This window comes from Choristoneura fumiferana, chromosome 18 (genome assembly GCF_025370935.1).
Source record: "Choristoneura fumiferana chromosome 18, NRCan_CFum_1, whole genome shotgun sequence".
Taxonomy (NCBI): domain Eukaryota; kingdom Metazoa; phylum Arthropoda; class Insecta; order Lepidoptera; family Tortricidae; genus Choristoneura; species Choristoneura fumiferana.
This window is the reverse complement of record NC_133489.1, coordinates 17,282,529-17,299,985: the sequence shown is the minus strand read 5'-3', so window position 1 is coordinate 17,299,985 and position 17,457 is coordinate 17,282,529.

Here is a 17,457-nt window from a genome sequence, read left to right as displayed (position 1 = left end):
AAACTTTTGTGGTGCAAGAAAGCCTGTTGTTCGAAAATATGTTTTGATGGGCGTTATATTGGTTGCCTACAAATAATAACAAAAGGCTGGCCGTTACACCATAGCACGCAGACGCACACAAATTCGCGCATTAAAACTGCTGCTTCATTGTCTCCTACCGCGAGCGAAAAGTGGCTAAATTCCAAACATTTCCCGGCGATTACCATGTCGACCGCAGCTCGCCTATTGATAGAATTATTAGGCCCGACAAAGACTGCTTCCTCTCCCGACCACAAAGTTTCGCGTTATGCGCCGGCGCGTGTATGGAGTTATTAGCGCTAATGACGACGGACAAACGGACTGCACTGTCGCCGACAAACCGCATTGCTTCCTTTTTCTATGCAGGTTGGTGGAAGTAATGAAACTTCAGCGATTTCAACTAAGTAGGCACGAGTACAGTATTTGGTGTAAACGCTTAAAATTTATATAAAAGTAGGTAATTCAAATTGCCGAGTACTGAGTGAATACGGACTGCGTCATGACAAAGCACTGAATAGGTGCGATCTTTACCCAGTGTCCCAAAAATCGAATATTAATGATTAACGTCGTCATGTTATCCATTTCATACGATAAATTTACACCGCTATTGTTTCTTCCTATTCAGGATGCTGCATAATATGAATTCAGCTACATTTCATTGTCCCTATATTATTCGCCACTGCTGTGATAGGTATGCTAGGAGAATAGGTTCAATGTGGTGTGAATCAAATTATTGTCAAAATATCAATTGCTTTTATAATAGGTACAATAGAACAAACATAATGATAAATATAAATTAAAACTATTTACACAAAACTGTCCTAAACTTAAAATACTTATTTATTTATCTATTATTTATTTATTATTTATTTACTTATCAATAAAAAATTACAGCATTAGGTACAGTTAAAAAACTTATGCACTGTATAATTCAAATTAACACAAAAAATACATAAGAAAAACATACAAAAAAAACTAATTAGGGAGTTTTGAACGTCGTCTTCTTCGCTACCCTAAAACGACTTATAAATTTCCCAGGGGTTTATTATTATGTACTGACATTATTGTTATTATTAATATCATTTTAAAATTATGTTGTGTACCTACTGTTCTAATTCTACATGTAAGTAAGTATATGAGTCTTAGTTGGTTGAAATAAATTGATTATTATAATAATAGCGCAGCTAGCAACAATCGCCCGCTTATGCCTTGGTGCGGGCCCCAGGTCGCCGCCGCTGCCCCTTGACCGCGCCATTCTCTCAGTCAATAATTAGATACAAGTGTTCTGGCTTTTGTGCGAATGCGAGTGTTAGCCACGAAAAATGCCGCTCCCAACAAAAAAATACATTGTAAGTTATTCAAACGGGTCATTATTGAAGCTAGGTGCTTATTTGTCGCTTTACATTAATACGAACGAAACATAATGAACCACTTCGGGGCTCAAGGGAAAGAAAATTAACTGAAAGCAAGTAGGCATTTTTCACTCATAACGGCAGCTTCACTGCTTTCTAGGTAGTAGGACTGTAGGACTTCTCAAAATTGCTGAAAGCTTTGTAATTAACCCACCGTAGTGACGAGCACACTGCTAAACTTCTCCTCTTCTGACGTTCGTACCGTCGCGGCTTAATTAGTTTTTGTGCTTAGTACTGAACATCAACGCCGCGGCTTACCATAGCATCGTGCTTGTGCTAAGTACTCAATATTATGGTCCTTTTTGCATCTTTCGGCACTATGACTTTTAAATAATGTATGATTGTTTTATTGTAATTTTCATCCTTCCTACATTCTTCCCTTCATCCCTTCCTCCCACACAGGTACACACGTACCTACAATAAATAAATGTACAGCACACGCTACACTCTTGTTCCTACAAAGTCATACCCAAATGAAACCGAACCTGTCCATTAATTCTCAAAAGGCATGCCTACTTATAATACTTAACAAAGCTTTTCACATGACCAATGTGATCTATCCCTGTTGTATTTTTGGCAGAGGCTTCTATCCGATCCGATCTACTCAATTGTTTAATTGTTATTTATGATAATGATAATAATATTAGTCTAGGTAAACTTTGTTGTGCATTGCACCGTATACTATAAAAAAGTTTTCAACATTTCGCGGCCAATTAAAGCCTCTATTACAGGACACATTGAAAGCTACTCGCAGCTACTCATATTGCAACTCTGACGAAACCGATATTACCAATAAATTACGCGAGCAACGAAAGACACAGTTAAGGCCCGTTGGCACAAATGGCATCTAATAGCATGCTCTATGCGATAATGGGAAGTATGCAGCGTAATTACTGCCACCGGCCGTATATTAAATTAATGAATAAACTTGTCAGTCACAGTCGCACGCGAAGTAAGTCATCTTCAATTAAAACGTTCTGTTTATATCTATTATAAATGTCCAACGCTATTATTTTATGGCCATAATCACAAGGCATTTGTTCTTAAATACTGTTGTCCTTAAAAGGATGTGATGACTCTGTTTTTTTCTTGTATCATTAAATTGTATGACGTTGTCTACATCAGTAGGACGAATTCACTCTCTTTAATCATTTCATATTCATATACCTACCTACAGACTTTTATTAAGTATTCATTATTTTTAAATAGTTATTAATTTAATAGACACATGTCACTGCCATTCAAGAAACCATTACAAGCGAAAATTTAATAGCTCTATTTTTAAACACTTGATGTCACATTATTTTGCCATTAAGAAACCATTACAAGCGAATGGACAAATTCGTGTTCCATACGTCTCGTCACAGTCACTTATCACAGAGCTTATGAAAAGGAATAGCAATAAAACCGTCAGTGCACAAAAGCTCGTGAATTATTTGGTGAAAAGTGGCTAATCGGGTGATTTGCGGGACAAGTGCCGGGGGCTCCGCGCCATTTCCCCGTCCAGAAACAATTCATTGTTAGGGCTGCCAGTTCCATCTCTTTCAAAGTTCACTTATAATACTTATACATATACTTATCGACGATGCCAAACTTCTAGAGACTCAATCACTGAAGTTTTTAAAAGTATTTTATTTGTATTTTTTTTTTATATTAATTTATTCTTTATTTATTATATTGTCTTATATTTCATATCATAATACATATCTCAAACATAATAATCTCACATAAAATAACAATAATAAATTAAATCAAATTACAATGAAATGATTATTTTATTATGAAAAAATATCTTTCTGCCAAGTTTCTTGCGGCGCTTTCTTCTTGGCAATGATGGTCTTTCCGAAAGCGCTGGTAATTAAAAAAAATACGTGTAAAAGTGCCCATTGCGGCCTATTTACTGAATAAATGATTTGAATTTGAAGCCAATAAACATGTAGGCATTTTCAGTTTATACACTCCATTTATGAGTGAAGCTGTTGCTACCAAAACAAACATCTTGTCTTGTCCTGTAATATTATCTTGTAATATTATAAACGCGAAAGTTTGTATGGATGGATGTTTGTTTGGATGTTTGTTCGTTACTCTTTCAAAAAAAGCTACTGAACGGATTTAATTTGGCATACAGGTAATATATACCCTGGATTAACATATAGGCTACTTTTTATCTCGATATTCCCATGGGATAGGGATATAAAATCTTGAAATTTCAACCGCAGTGCTTAGAGTATTGTAATTGACAAGATTTTTATAATATATTTCTAAGACACTAATTTGATTCGTTCTCTGTATTCTGTTTGGAAAGAGAAAAACTCTGATATTTTTAAAATTTCGCTACAACTATTAATTAATTTACTAATTTTTTTTTAAGGTGTGCTTTTTCAAAAAGGGCATAACTCCAAAACAATAGATGCATTACTTTTGTCTAGTCTCTTAAAAAAAGATCACGTAAATCTGACGTAGACGTTGCATAGAGACGTTGTCAAAATTATGACAGCTCCTTTTTCTGATGAAAAAGGCAAAGGAAACATATCTATTCTGTGGTAGTGCTGGCAAATTCAGACATACTTTATTATTATTATTATTTTTAAATATGGAGAAATCAATTATAATAAATATTTTCCCATGTTCAGGAGGCAAAATTCTTTCGACTCCTGTAGTAATTTACAGGTGTTAAAAAAGTTAAATCTTGACAATTTTGGATAGTCGTTCTTGACACAACCTCAATGAAGACCACGATCTAAATTTTGGGAATTCCCAGAGGAATTTAGTAAAATCCCGGAATTTTAATTGTAACTACTAGATTGAATAGTTTAAGCGTGCGAAGCCGCGGGTTAGCTCTAGTTCGAAATAAATTCGAAAATTTGTGTCGCAGTACTTGACTGAAGCTGAGGTATATCCATACTAATATTAAGTATAAATGCCAAAGTGTATTTGTATGTTTGTCCGTCTTTCACGTCGAAACGGAGCGACGGATCGACGTGATTTTTGGCATAGAGATAGTTTAGAGGTATGGTCTAGAGAGTGAAATAGGCTACTTTTTATAACAGCGCGCTATAGCCGAATTCCACGTGGACGAAGTCGCGGGTAAAAGTTAGTGTAGTGTGTGTGTGTGTGTGTGTGTGTGTGTGTGTGTGTGTGTGTGTACTTTTTATTTAAGTATATCCCTAGTAGGGATATTTACCGTAAGATAATGTTATTAATACCTATTTAAAAAACAGCTGACGTCTAGGGCGGCAAAAGAGGCTGCCACTTCACGTACCGCCTGCGCCCGCTCTCTATCTCTAATGCTTGGCCGAAATGCCGAGTAGAATTCCTTGTGAATTATTTGATTTATTATCATTATCTAGCCTGGATTGATGTCCCACTGCTGGGCAAAGGCCTCCCCCCATGTCTTAAATTTCTCCCGATCTAAAGCAGCCTGAGGCCAGTCGTCGAGAAAATTATTCGATTAGTTTAACAAATTATTTGATTAGGTATATATATGATAAGAAAAAAAAATATTATGTATCTAATCTACCTAGGTACATACGAGTATACACTACATAAATACGAAAAACTAAATTCCGAAAACGGAATCACGAACTTCAAAATACCGAATGTTTTAAAACTCCTAATATGACTGTTCCGATTCTTCATAAATCCGATTTTTATAAATCTGAGAATTAAAAATACGTAAGGTCTAGGTTAAAATTACGATTTTCAAAATTCCAAATTTTAATAAACTGAACAATAAGAAGTCCGATTCAATAATAATCAAAAATGTCAAAAATACGAATTTCGATTACTAAAATACCGATTTTCAAAATTCCGAATATCATTACACCGATCAATAATCAATCCCAACGAATTAACTTAAGCTATATAGGTTAGATTGATTGATTGATTGATTGAGTATTAACTGCAATTCATTTTCAGCATTGTGATACGAGGTCGACGGAGCTCCGCTTAGCGGAGCTCCTATTCCACGCAGTTAAGGCACTTCGCGCCTTAACGCAATTCTAACCTTACCTAACCTAACCTAAGTATACAGGTCAATTTACCTACATTGATTTACATTAATTCAAGATTCGAAATCAATATTCCGATTATTAAAACCACGAAGTTTACTAGCGAATAAGTTTATTTTAGCGATGTCATTTCGGAAAATTTATAATCGGAATACTGTACTTCGGGCCAACAACATTTCGTGTTTTTCATTCTTCGGAGTTTTAAAAATCGATATTGTGAAATTTGGAAAATTAAATTTTGTGTTTTTAAATAATCGAAATTATATGTCTTGGGAATTGTGGAAATCCGAGTTTTGAAAATCGGAATTAGCAAATTCGGAATAAAATATTTCAGAGTATTTGGGTGTTCCCGGTACATACAGGCTATTCAGAAGTATTAAATCATAAAACAGTTATTTCTTGGTTAGGTATGAAGCTTTGAACATTGATGGTAGATTGTTTTTGGCAGTCATAAATCATTTCTATAGCCTAAATTAAATAAAGGTTTGTTTGTTTGTTTATTCTCTTTATTGTACTAAAAGGAAATACAACAATGTTACAAAAAAGAGTGCTAAGTACAAAGGCGAACTTCTCCCTGAAGGGATCTCTGCCAGTCAACCTTTATAGTCAAAGTCAAGGTATTTTGACTGTGACTTGACTTTGGTTAGAAATACCCAAAATAAGATGAATATAACAAAGTTCTATTCATCTTTGTCCAGAGGGTAGAGACACGTCGTATTAATTTGGGGTTTAACGGCAAATGTTATCTGAAGCTTTGACACCTGAGGGCTTACAAACGCCACCACGAGAAAAACATGGTCGAAAAAACATCGACAGCACAGCCCTTGAACTGATATAGTCAGGGTACAAACACCCTGCTCTATTGATTCTTGATTCTCTATCGCCCACTCACGCTGCGATTCTACAAGTGTGTTTATACTGTTTGAGATTGCTTTGTTGGCTTATTGGTAGATAATTCTTACGCGTTTCAAATGTCGATCACCTTTGGATTAGAAAATTGGTGAAGGAGGTGAATATCTAAGCTTTACTCATCATCATCGTTGATCGACGTTACAAGTAAGTCCGTTTCAGACGTGCCTATATTTGATACCAACTATGTAAATGAAGCAAATTGTGTTATAATATAACCTTATTGGAAGAATATGAAGGCGCTGCTATATCGGTGATTATTCTTGCTATCTCGAATTTAGGTAATAAAATAAGTCCTTCAGGATCTAATTTGCCACCTCATTACATAATATAGAGTCAATATAGAGCTCAAAGATTGAGTTACATACGTATCTAGATATGAGGTATAAATTGCTTTAGTGTCTATATTATGGCTTTATATTTTTTTGGTATTTGATACGGTTAAAAAACACAGGTACATACCTAGTCTTTTGCTAATTTCACATTACGACGATGAATTTGTCACATTTCGAGATTAGTGATACAGACGGGTTCCAGGTTGAATCCAGTACGCAGCGTAATACAAAACATACATCGTTTGCTCGGGGCCGGCGGTAGATTAATGCGCAGGGCGGGCGGCGGGCCCGCATTAGTTTTGGGCCATTTCCTTGCGAAGTGCTCAGTTTGCCTTGTACGCTCTCTCCCTTCAAACGACACCACTTTATAACCATTCTCATCTAAGTATTTGAGCCTGTTTCTCGCTTGCATATACAAAACAGAAGTAGTGCAAGCAGGACAGCATGTAGTAAATTGTTTTTTTTTATCCGAGTAGAATACTTTTAGTAGTATAGAGGCAGCACTTAGTGGCTCTTAAATAAATATCGCACGTTTGCGCAATATCAGCGCAACAGTACTTCACACTTCTCTTTGGCCACGAAGAAATTTATAGCGGTCATATAAAATGAAATACATGCAATGAACTTATTTATGTTGCTACTTAAGAGTTGCGTTGGCTTTTATAAAGTTAAAGTATAAAAGCACTCGCTTGCTTACTAAGTATGCGATCATGACCAAGTGTGGAGTGTGTATTGAGTAAGGATAGCCGTGAGAGGTATTTGAGTGATTTGGACCTTTTCAATGTCCAATGAGGCTTCTAATGAGGCTAGCATAGTGGAACATAGCACAGAGGTGCACTTAATGAAGCCTCGAAAAAAAATAGAAGAAAAAAAGACCAAATATATCACAATGTAAGTAGGTAACTATTCAATTGCTTACTTAACTTTGTTTGGAGTTTAATACCTACTGAATTACAATACAACTAGAATGTTAATGTCGCTCGGGACTCGTCGGTTTCATATGAGAAAGAAATATAAAAACCGATCTTCTGTTTCGAGTTCCGAAAGATTGTACAAAACTTTTGAAGTTTGTGTGCAATCGGGGTGAGAGGCAATTGTTTTTATCTCACTTTTAGTTTGAGGTGAACGCTTCGACTAACAGTTGCTACAGTCTAGATTCATATTATTAGATTTATTGAGGAACAACACAATGAATAGGTATATACAGGGATATCTTTAATCACGAAACTAAGAACAATAGCTTCACACTCAATACATTTCGAAATAATGACAATGAATTTCAAAAGATTGATTCATTTTTTAGAAGTTCATTAGGCATAAATTTAAATCAATTACTTATCCACGAGAAAAACACACGATTAATCAAATGTTAACTTGCAACGTCTAATTAATTAATTGAGAATTAAAACCTCGACGACCGCGCGCGTTGTAGGTAAGGTACTAGACAATGGGTGCACATTTTACGTAGAACAATAACAACGTGTAACCGAATTTGTCTCCCAGCGGGACGTGATTCCATTTATTTATGGCTTACCAAAACATTTACCCTATTACTGCTATGTTATGGCTGTATTAAACTGTAATAAAATTTATGATGCTTGCAAAAACATTCATACGGAGCGCTTACAATCTTCTTTCCTGCGCGCCTGGGTTTCATTTTGTTTGTAGGATATAGTAGGATGACAAACGCAGAGGGCCGACCCCCTCGATTACCGCGCGAGAAGTCGCCGTGACGTCGACTCAGCATATTGCGAAGCCGCAGTGGGGTTGACATTATGCCCGCTGAAGGGGTACCCTGAATAGCTTCGCGGCAAATTGATTGTGCCCCCGCGCCACGGTACCGAATTTAATCTATGAAAAGATTTCACAAAGCAATTTCATGTCGAGGTTAATTAGCTTTGCCTTCGTTCTGTGTAAAAGCCGTTACATTTGTTGATGAATAGACGAGTAAAAAAACAAGTGCTGCGGAGGCTTTAGAGGGGACAATACATTTCTTTTTGAACGTTACATGCATGTTACGTGTATGAAAAATGAACTTTGATAATATTAATGTTGGTAGGTAATTGAAATGACACCATTCAAGAAACAGAATTATTCAAAAGGCTTTCACTACACGTAAGAACATACCTTATAGACAATTTTAAAGAATACGATGGTCTTTTTGTAATGCAACTATACTACGCACAAATGCGTATTGATTGCTACTCACCACTAGATGTCACTAGTAGTTATAATAATGTTTGTAGCTTTGGAAACGCATAGGTATGGTTTTTTTATAAGCTTTTATTTATATGTATGTAGATAATGTTAAGAATAGAACCATAATTGCATGGGTTTTAGGTAGGTGCATCAAAATGTATAATGTTTAATAAAATCTTAATTGAGGCGGGTAGGTATTTGGTAGAAATCTCGGGTAGAAATCCGCTCATCGTTGGGTTCCTTAAAAAGTTTAATAATAACAGATTCTGCATTTTATTGGACTTTGAAATGAAATTGAAAGTGTCCCAAATTTTTCATCTTTTCAAGTTATTTTTGTAGATCAGATGCGTGGCTTACCTAATGGAAGTAGGATTTAGACTAAACAGACAAACAAAGTTCGTATTATAATATTAGTAAATAAGTAGTGACGGTAAAAAGTACCTAAACAGTAAAAGTAATGATTTACTAGCGTTCCATTTGATTAGTTTCAATAAAAACGATCATAACGCCACGGAGGTAATTACTAAACACATTGTTACAATCCGAACAAAAACGAATCTAAAAGCCACATCAAATCAAACAAATTTTCATTATCTCATCCATCATGTCATACTCCAAGCGTTAATCTCAAGAAGCTCATTAGAATACGAAGGGCCAGCCAGTTAAGGGCAATCAACGTGCACCATATTAAACCACTTTTCATTAGGACCGATTCGAGACCAGTTATTAAAACAATATTCCGTTAAAGGCGGAAAAACGTAAAAGGCTGTAAAGCCTTCGGAGTTTGAGGTGGTTGTTTACGCTGCTCGGACGCAGAGTGGCGTCCCTGTCTGGCTGCGCCGGCCGGTCTGCGCGCGCGCCAATGTTACCACCACATCTTTTCACAAGTTGCTAGAATTACGAGTATTTCCGTATTTATGCGAAATTGGCTTTAATATCGATAATGTATTAGAAACTGACAGACAAGTCGTTAAAATGATGTCATTGTTATAAAAAGTCGCTTACGTAGTTCTAGATGTCGCCAAATTTAGCGGCTTAGTTGCTAGGTTGGCAACACTTGTGCGCGCTGCTCGCGAACAAAGCACAACTAATTATCTTCGACTTAAGGCGGGTTAGCGCGGCCCCGGCGCAAAACGCCTCAATCTGTATGCATAATATTATAATGTGGTGATTATGCGCTTTATTTGTTCAGATTTAAGGACTGCGCTAAGCGAGATATGGCCGCCTCAAAATTGACCACCTTGACCTGGAAAAGCTGGCGGAAAAACGCACAGATTGGCGCGGACGTGTATTGGAGGGTCGCAAGTATTGCGATGAAGCCTGGCTATCAAAGTCATCCGATAAGTAAAGCGACATGAAATTTGCATGAGAAAAATGCAGTGGGCCCGTGTGGGAACTGCGGCTCAAGCCCGCTCATGAGATGACGAGGATGATCGGAATTTCAATAAAAGTAATTGCTGACAGTTTCAGAGATCAAATCCTCGGGTAAAGGCTGAACAAAGACAGAGAAGGAAGTAGGTATAATTTTGATAAGCCAAGTCAGCCTTAGGCAGTACGTAGGTAGGTACACCACTAATGTCGTGCAATAATCATTACAATACAACATTTTATAGCTCACTTTTACCTTTTTTTATAGCGGCAACATTTCCTATTGTTATTGTTACTTATTATGTGTCATTGCTGTTATAAATAAATTATTATCTTTCTTTCTTTCTTTCTTTCTTTTTAACTCTTCGGCCAAGCAATGTAGGTGTAACGCTAGTTGCGTGAAATTAGTTGACAGTGCAAATTCAGCTTAAGGTAAGCAGTGACGCGGGACCTTTTCGTTAGTCAAACCGGAGAATGAGATGACACAGTCTTTTGTCATACTTAGTTTGTCATTACTAATATCATGAAAAATAGGAAACGGAATCGAGTTGTCACGGCCCCACTCCACTGATAAGTAGGCACGCTATAGTTAACCGTTCGCGGTGCGGCCGCGGACGCTCCCGCGTGGTTTACGACGCCGTTTAAGTGAAATAAATAAATCACTAGCCCACTAGCGCAGGCTCTTTGAGCAGCGCAGTAATTTTGAGTCTTACTTTCGAACAAATTATTATTGATGTACAGCCGGCGCGGGTAGTTTCGATCGTGTAATGGCTTTGCGCGCTCAACGAGACCATGTTAACTTGGCTAAAATATAAGGGTATCATGTTTCACTTTGGTTGCTGAGACATTCATTGTTAGCAATATTTTTCCAGATCAAACTAGACGATCATACAACAATCTTTCACTCTACACATACTGCAATGTTGTGTAGTGAGCAATAGCCTAATGCATGCTGTGAGGTTCAATACAATACCTGTCTCGGGCACATTAGGTATGTCGCGAGGAGACTGGAGGTCACTTTATGGCTGCTGTGATAGAAGCAGAGAGAGTTGAAAAAGATGCGCGCGTGTGTGTGTGTGTGTAACAATAAGTCTATACTTACCTACATACTAGCATTAATTAGCGTACATGAGATAACTATACATCTCACAAATAAATTCTATAATAACTTAAATATCTACTTGGTCAATTTTACTGGCGCTCTTCTACAGTGCATTACGTCTTTCCATCATCAGGTTACTTTCTACTTAAAAATTCCAATACATAAATATCGGGCATCAACTTTCGTTGCAATTTAAATCTCATTATTCAAGAGTATGCGAGTCCACGTGCATATATTGATAATTTAACGCAGCGAGGTGTGATTTTTCACGTTTTCTCCCGAGACGTTAACGTGACCCGGAGCGGGCTCTATTTATGATCGGTGCACCGAAATGGCCGACAAATGGCTGCCAAATGAGAGGCTTCGTCCGCCGGCGCGGCCGCTGCTCCTTTCAACTGCCCGCTTTTAGAACACGCAGTTGCAGTTCTTCAAACCAGCACAGCGTACGTCACCGCTTTAACCAGCTACACCATCGATGCACCTTTATCGAAGCCGGCAATGGATGGATAACCGGTCAAAATGGTCGTGCAAGTCAGATGGTAGAAGCGGCCCGAGGCACTTTTGATTATACGTTGAGAGAGGGCTAATCGCGCTCGACGGGCGAACACCTCGAGATCAAACACGAGGCGCGCCGCCAGATATTTTTGTTTCTATTAAACAACACCCGACGTAATAATGTTTAACAATCGTGCAGCGATAATTCGAACAGAGAAATGCATTGAATCGTCCATTGTATTTTATTTGTAAGTACAAAATTTCGTCCTCCTTAAAATTTGAAGTAATTTTCGTAGAACTGTACTGTATTTATTTTCATGTTTTGCTTATTTAGGTCGATTAAATTTAAGTACCTATTTTTGTTTCTTTTCATACTAATAATTTAGAATCAAAAAATCTTACATGTCAATATAAGAATGTTTTTTAGACATATTCATTGAAACATTTTCAGGTTCGAAGTAGGAAACAAACTACATAGATAGTTTAGTTAGTCACACCTATAACTTAAACCAATCAATCACTTATCCAATTTTTAACAGTTGTCACTGCTACCACAATACACGTAACTAGTTGTTACGTATATTGTGCTTCTACGATATTCAACAAACTAACACTTTTGCAGCTGTAAATTTTTATCGTAACATTTTGAAGCTCCAAACATTTTATAGTAAATTATTCATCTGCCAACTCCGCGGATGGCATCGTGCCGTTGTTTAGATAAGTGGTCCGTCTCAGAGGATCTCGGATTGTTATTAAATATTTGTGTTGCGCCGCGATTAGCACAGCTCACCGGCTAATTTATCGTGCAGCCAACTGCCTTAATGTTGTTTAATAAACCAGTACTTGAGTTACTTGAAAAAGTAGCTAGTAGAAATTGAATGTTCCGACGCTAGCAAGGCTACCTTGGATTGATTAGGAGTAAGTATTTGGGGCAAGTTGAAATCATGTTGTTTGCTGTAATGTGTTTATTAATTAGATAATAAAATTAAACTACATATTAATTTATTGTTAAGTACTTAGTTGGGCATTTTTAAAGGTTTTTGTTTTTATATTGTAAACGTAGGTACCCATTATAATGACAGAAATGAAAAATAAAATAGAGTACAAGTTGTATCCCGGATAAGCTGCCTTAATCAAATAGGTGTCTATACTAATTATTATTGTATTTGACGCATGATAAAATAACTAAAATTATGTAATTTACCAAATAAATAAGTAGATATCGCGACAATGAAGCGACAGTTAGTATAATAGTATTTGACGACATGACAATGACATGGCAATTTGCTTACGCTCATTTATCTTTTCTTGTCCCTACATGCAACTATAGGTACAGGGTATAATAGGTATTTAATAAAAAAGACCATCCTAGAGTGGGTCGGACTTGTACAAGGGGTTCCATACCACCGTGTTACCTACTAACGTAATAACATATTTTATAAAACATAGAAAACTTATTCTTTATTATTATATTTTTGTTTCTTGTAGCCCTTAGTCAAAGTAATACACATTATTGTGTAAAAAAACCAAGACTACGTATTACGGTTCAAAAGATACAGCCTTGTGACTGATCGACGGACTGACAGCGGAATCTTTGTAGGTAACAGAGTCAAACTGGCCCTTTCGTTAAAGACACCTAAGAAGTACGTACTGTTTCCATGGAGTTCTACTAATAGCTTCAATTATTTCTATTAAGATGCTGATACTGATTCAGAAATTATCTGATTTTAATGCTTTCAGATTCAATAGATATTATTTCCGTGTAGTTAGCTACCGCAGAGAAACGTGTACAAAAAATAAAATTTAAAATTAATTGAGGCAACTACTAAGTAAAGTCCTACTTTAGCTATTTTTTTTATACCTATGCGTCTTGTTTGTACGAAGTTATTCAAAAAATACCTTTTTGGTAGTTGGGCTAAAAGGACAATATGTGGTATAGTGTGTAAATATGAATTCAAGAGAGATGAAATTTGTTTTGCATAATGGCTCACCCAACTGTGCTAGCCATGACAGTTGATAGGTAGACATGATAATGTGTCACCTAAAACTGAGGACATTAAAGCTCAAATAAAATAATAATTAATTATTGTGCCCAATTATAAACATATTCTATTAGGTACCTATGAGCTGGAATTGGATAGTCTTGCTTTACAATATCAATATGCGGACAAGGTTCTACTTATATTTAAAAAAATCTCGACACACCCGATCGCCTTTGGTAATAGCCTAATATAGTCGGAATATTTTGATGCTGATTCTACATAACACTATATGAATCAAACTTAAATCGTATTAATTTCAAGCTGTATCTTTTACACAATCCGGCTAAGGTAATAAACCCCTAATAAAGGCAAATCATCTTAACACTCTCATCGCAACTCCGCCGCTAACGCATCAAAAACAAAACACGCTCAAGCGATATTAAGTGGTGCGCCGTTCCATTGCGCATGATTTAGCGGCGATCCATATATCTCTCGCGAACCGTGGCATTGTGTTACAATAAATAAAAACGCTAAACACCAGGCTCATTGTCTATTAAGAATTACTTTTCTCGCGGCGGCGCACAATGGTCGGCGGGCTCAAAGCTGCGGGAGATGCTTATCGCGCCGGGTTACATTAATACGCAACGGACACGCCCCAATCACGAAATACTAGATCCGTTTGTGTTATGATACTTTGTGTCGGTGTAAACGTTGTGCTCTTTATTTTCATGCTACATTAATTTGTGGCTGCTCGGCCGGGCTGTGCGCCCGCCGCCCGCCGGCCGTGGGCTATTTCAAAACGCTCCTGCGTGCTGTCTTTGGATAATTGGAGAGTTCACATCTTATGTAATTAAGCATGTTAAATGTAATTTGTCTTCTCATTCATGTTGGCACAATGCTGTACAAACTTTAAAATGAAAATCGTTTTTATCATATTAATTAGGTATGGGTTCTGAATTTTCTCATTTAAACTGGGTCAAACGAAATCTAAGGGTGTCGTCACATCTATCGATGCGAAATCGGCGGCTTAAGCCGATCAAAATACTCTTTATGTCCACGCAATAAAAGCGAAAAAGACGTCGAACGGCTCGGCCGACGCGAAACGACGTTTACTGACGGGGAAACGTCTTTTTAGGGTTCCGTAGTCAACTTAGAACCCTTATAGTTTCGCCATGTCTGTCCATCTGTCTGTCCGCGGCTAAGCACAGAGACCGTTAGTACTAGAAAGCTATAATTTGACATGAATATACATATCAGTCACGCCGACAAAGTGGTAATATAAAAAAAAAACACCTCACTAGCTCAAAAAAGCTTTCTATATCCTTCGAAATCTGCGTGGAAAGTCGCTTTTTATCCTCTTGGCTGGAAAGAGTTTTTGAAATTCGAACGTTATCGGGAACGTGCCCCATTGAAAATAGGTAGTTACCTACATATCGACCACTAATTTTCACAACCTCGTATCTGGCCACAAAATTTCTTTAGAATCATCTTTATGTGAGGTACGATAGAGCGTTGATTTGTTATATACAATTCGGGTAGATACGAGGTTGCGGAAGTAAGCGTTGAATATTGACGTTGAAAGTTCCTCATACATTGTTGAAGTAATATTTATACCTGTTAATTAATCTGTTATTTTATTCTTATTACTAAACATTTATTTAGTAATTAATAAAGCTCATTTCAGTTTTTTGCAATTATTCCTAATGCATCTACAATTACAAAAAATTACAGAACAAACTAGAAGAAAATAGATATCAAATGATGAATGAAAAGAGATTCGGAAACGCACCCGAAAAAAAAGGATAATGACACATTCTGAACGTGGTTTGTCATAAATTATTTCATTAATATAAATGCATTAGTGTTTTCATTCTTGTTATTATTGTTGTTATTTATTAATCCCAAAAAAATAGATACCTAACATTTATTTAAAAAAAATTATATAACATCAGTTTATTCGTCTTCATTCACAAAAAATAGCGACAAATAGGTACAATGCGGCGATCGATTGACCACTACAAACACGTTGGCTTTACGGCCTCGCAATGTAATGCAACTTGCACGATTTTTCTTGCAAGTCTAAACTCGGCTTTAGAGTTTGATCGACGTCTAGCGTTATTAAAATACGTGAGAGAAAAATCTATACGTATCGCGGCCTGTTTGCTAAATTATTTTTATGCTTACCTAACTTTCTTATTTATAAAATTATTATTCAAAATCGGCAGCAGAAAAAAAAGTGAAATAATAAATGGTAATAATAATTATATGCTGCAATACCACGCTTATGCAGATGCGAAGTATAAAATAAAATCGATACACTTTAGCCCTCGATCGAGTAATCGCGTGAAATTGTGCCGTCGCGACCGTCGCCCGCGCATCGCGTCAATTATTTACATTACCGCTTGAATTGGAAATCGACTGTGTAAGTTAATGCAATATTCTGGATTGACGATTATCTTACATCGAATATTGGACGGTGTTTTGAATCTGTCTCGAAGAAATTACGTGGAGTAGAACGGGACCAGTTAATGTAACATCTGCCAGTGTACGATATAGTTGGGTAGTTATTTAGAATAAAATCTACCTACTCGATATTATTTTAAGGGATCTGATAATCTCTGATCTGATAAAGTAATGAATGAATTGGTTTTGATCACAATGTTCTTTGACTAATAATTGTTTAAGTCTTTGCACCAAATTTGCATAACAAATGACCTATGTAAGTACGTCCACCATAAATTACCTTAGGTACCTACCTACTAACAACTACGTACACATACCTCTATTTCAAATCTTCTGCATTGAATGAATGGACGTTCAACAAACAGTGCAGCTAACTGCCCGATTACAGGTGAATGAAACAAAAGCAAAAAACATGTACACTAATAGGAAAGAACGTCCAATCATGTTTTTACAGGGTTTTATTGCATAATTGACGGTATTTACAACAATCCCCGATGAGCACGACACCCGCTTCCCAGAATTCGATGCAATAAATTTGTAAACGTTACCACAAAATTTCTGTCTAAGGAAAAAATAAAACGCTAATTTATGACGATGCTTTTCAATCCTCAACACTTCAAGTTCCACTGCCGTATTTGTTTAGAGTTCCATGAACTTTTGTTGCTATAGAGAACATTGGATAGCGTGTACGTGTAGTAGTCTTAACATCGGCGTGATTGAGTGAGCGTTAATGGAAACACACCTGTGCCCAGCAGACGCTTTATGGGTTTATAGCATTACACCTCGCGGGTTAGGACACTGCTCTGATTGTCCCATGAACGCCTAGTAAATGTAACAGTTAATTAATAATCATTAAAAATCTGTGATATAAATTTCAAAGAATTTGTAATAAGTTTACACTAGGTATACAGGTTAAACATGCTTTTTAAAACGTATGTTATCTATTTCTATTCGCTTGCTTCGTAATAAGAATGCCTCAAGTTAACTGAACTAGTTGAACGGTTTATAAGCACCTTTGTGTCATATTAAACACGATCAATCATACTATTTATCGAAAAAATCAACACTTATCTTTACAAAACTAAAACGATGCCAAGTGCAATTGAAAAATCCTATTATCCGCTTAAAGTTAAGGCAAATAAAGGAAAGCGTTTTGTATGTGGC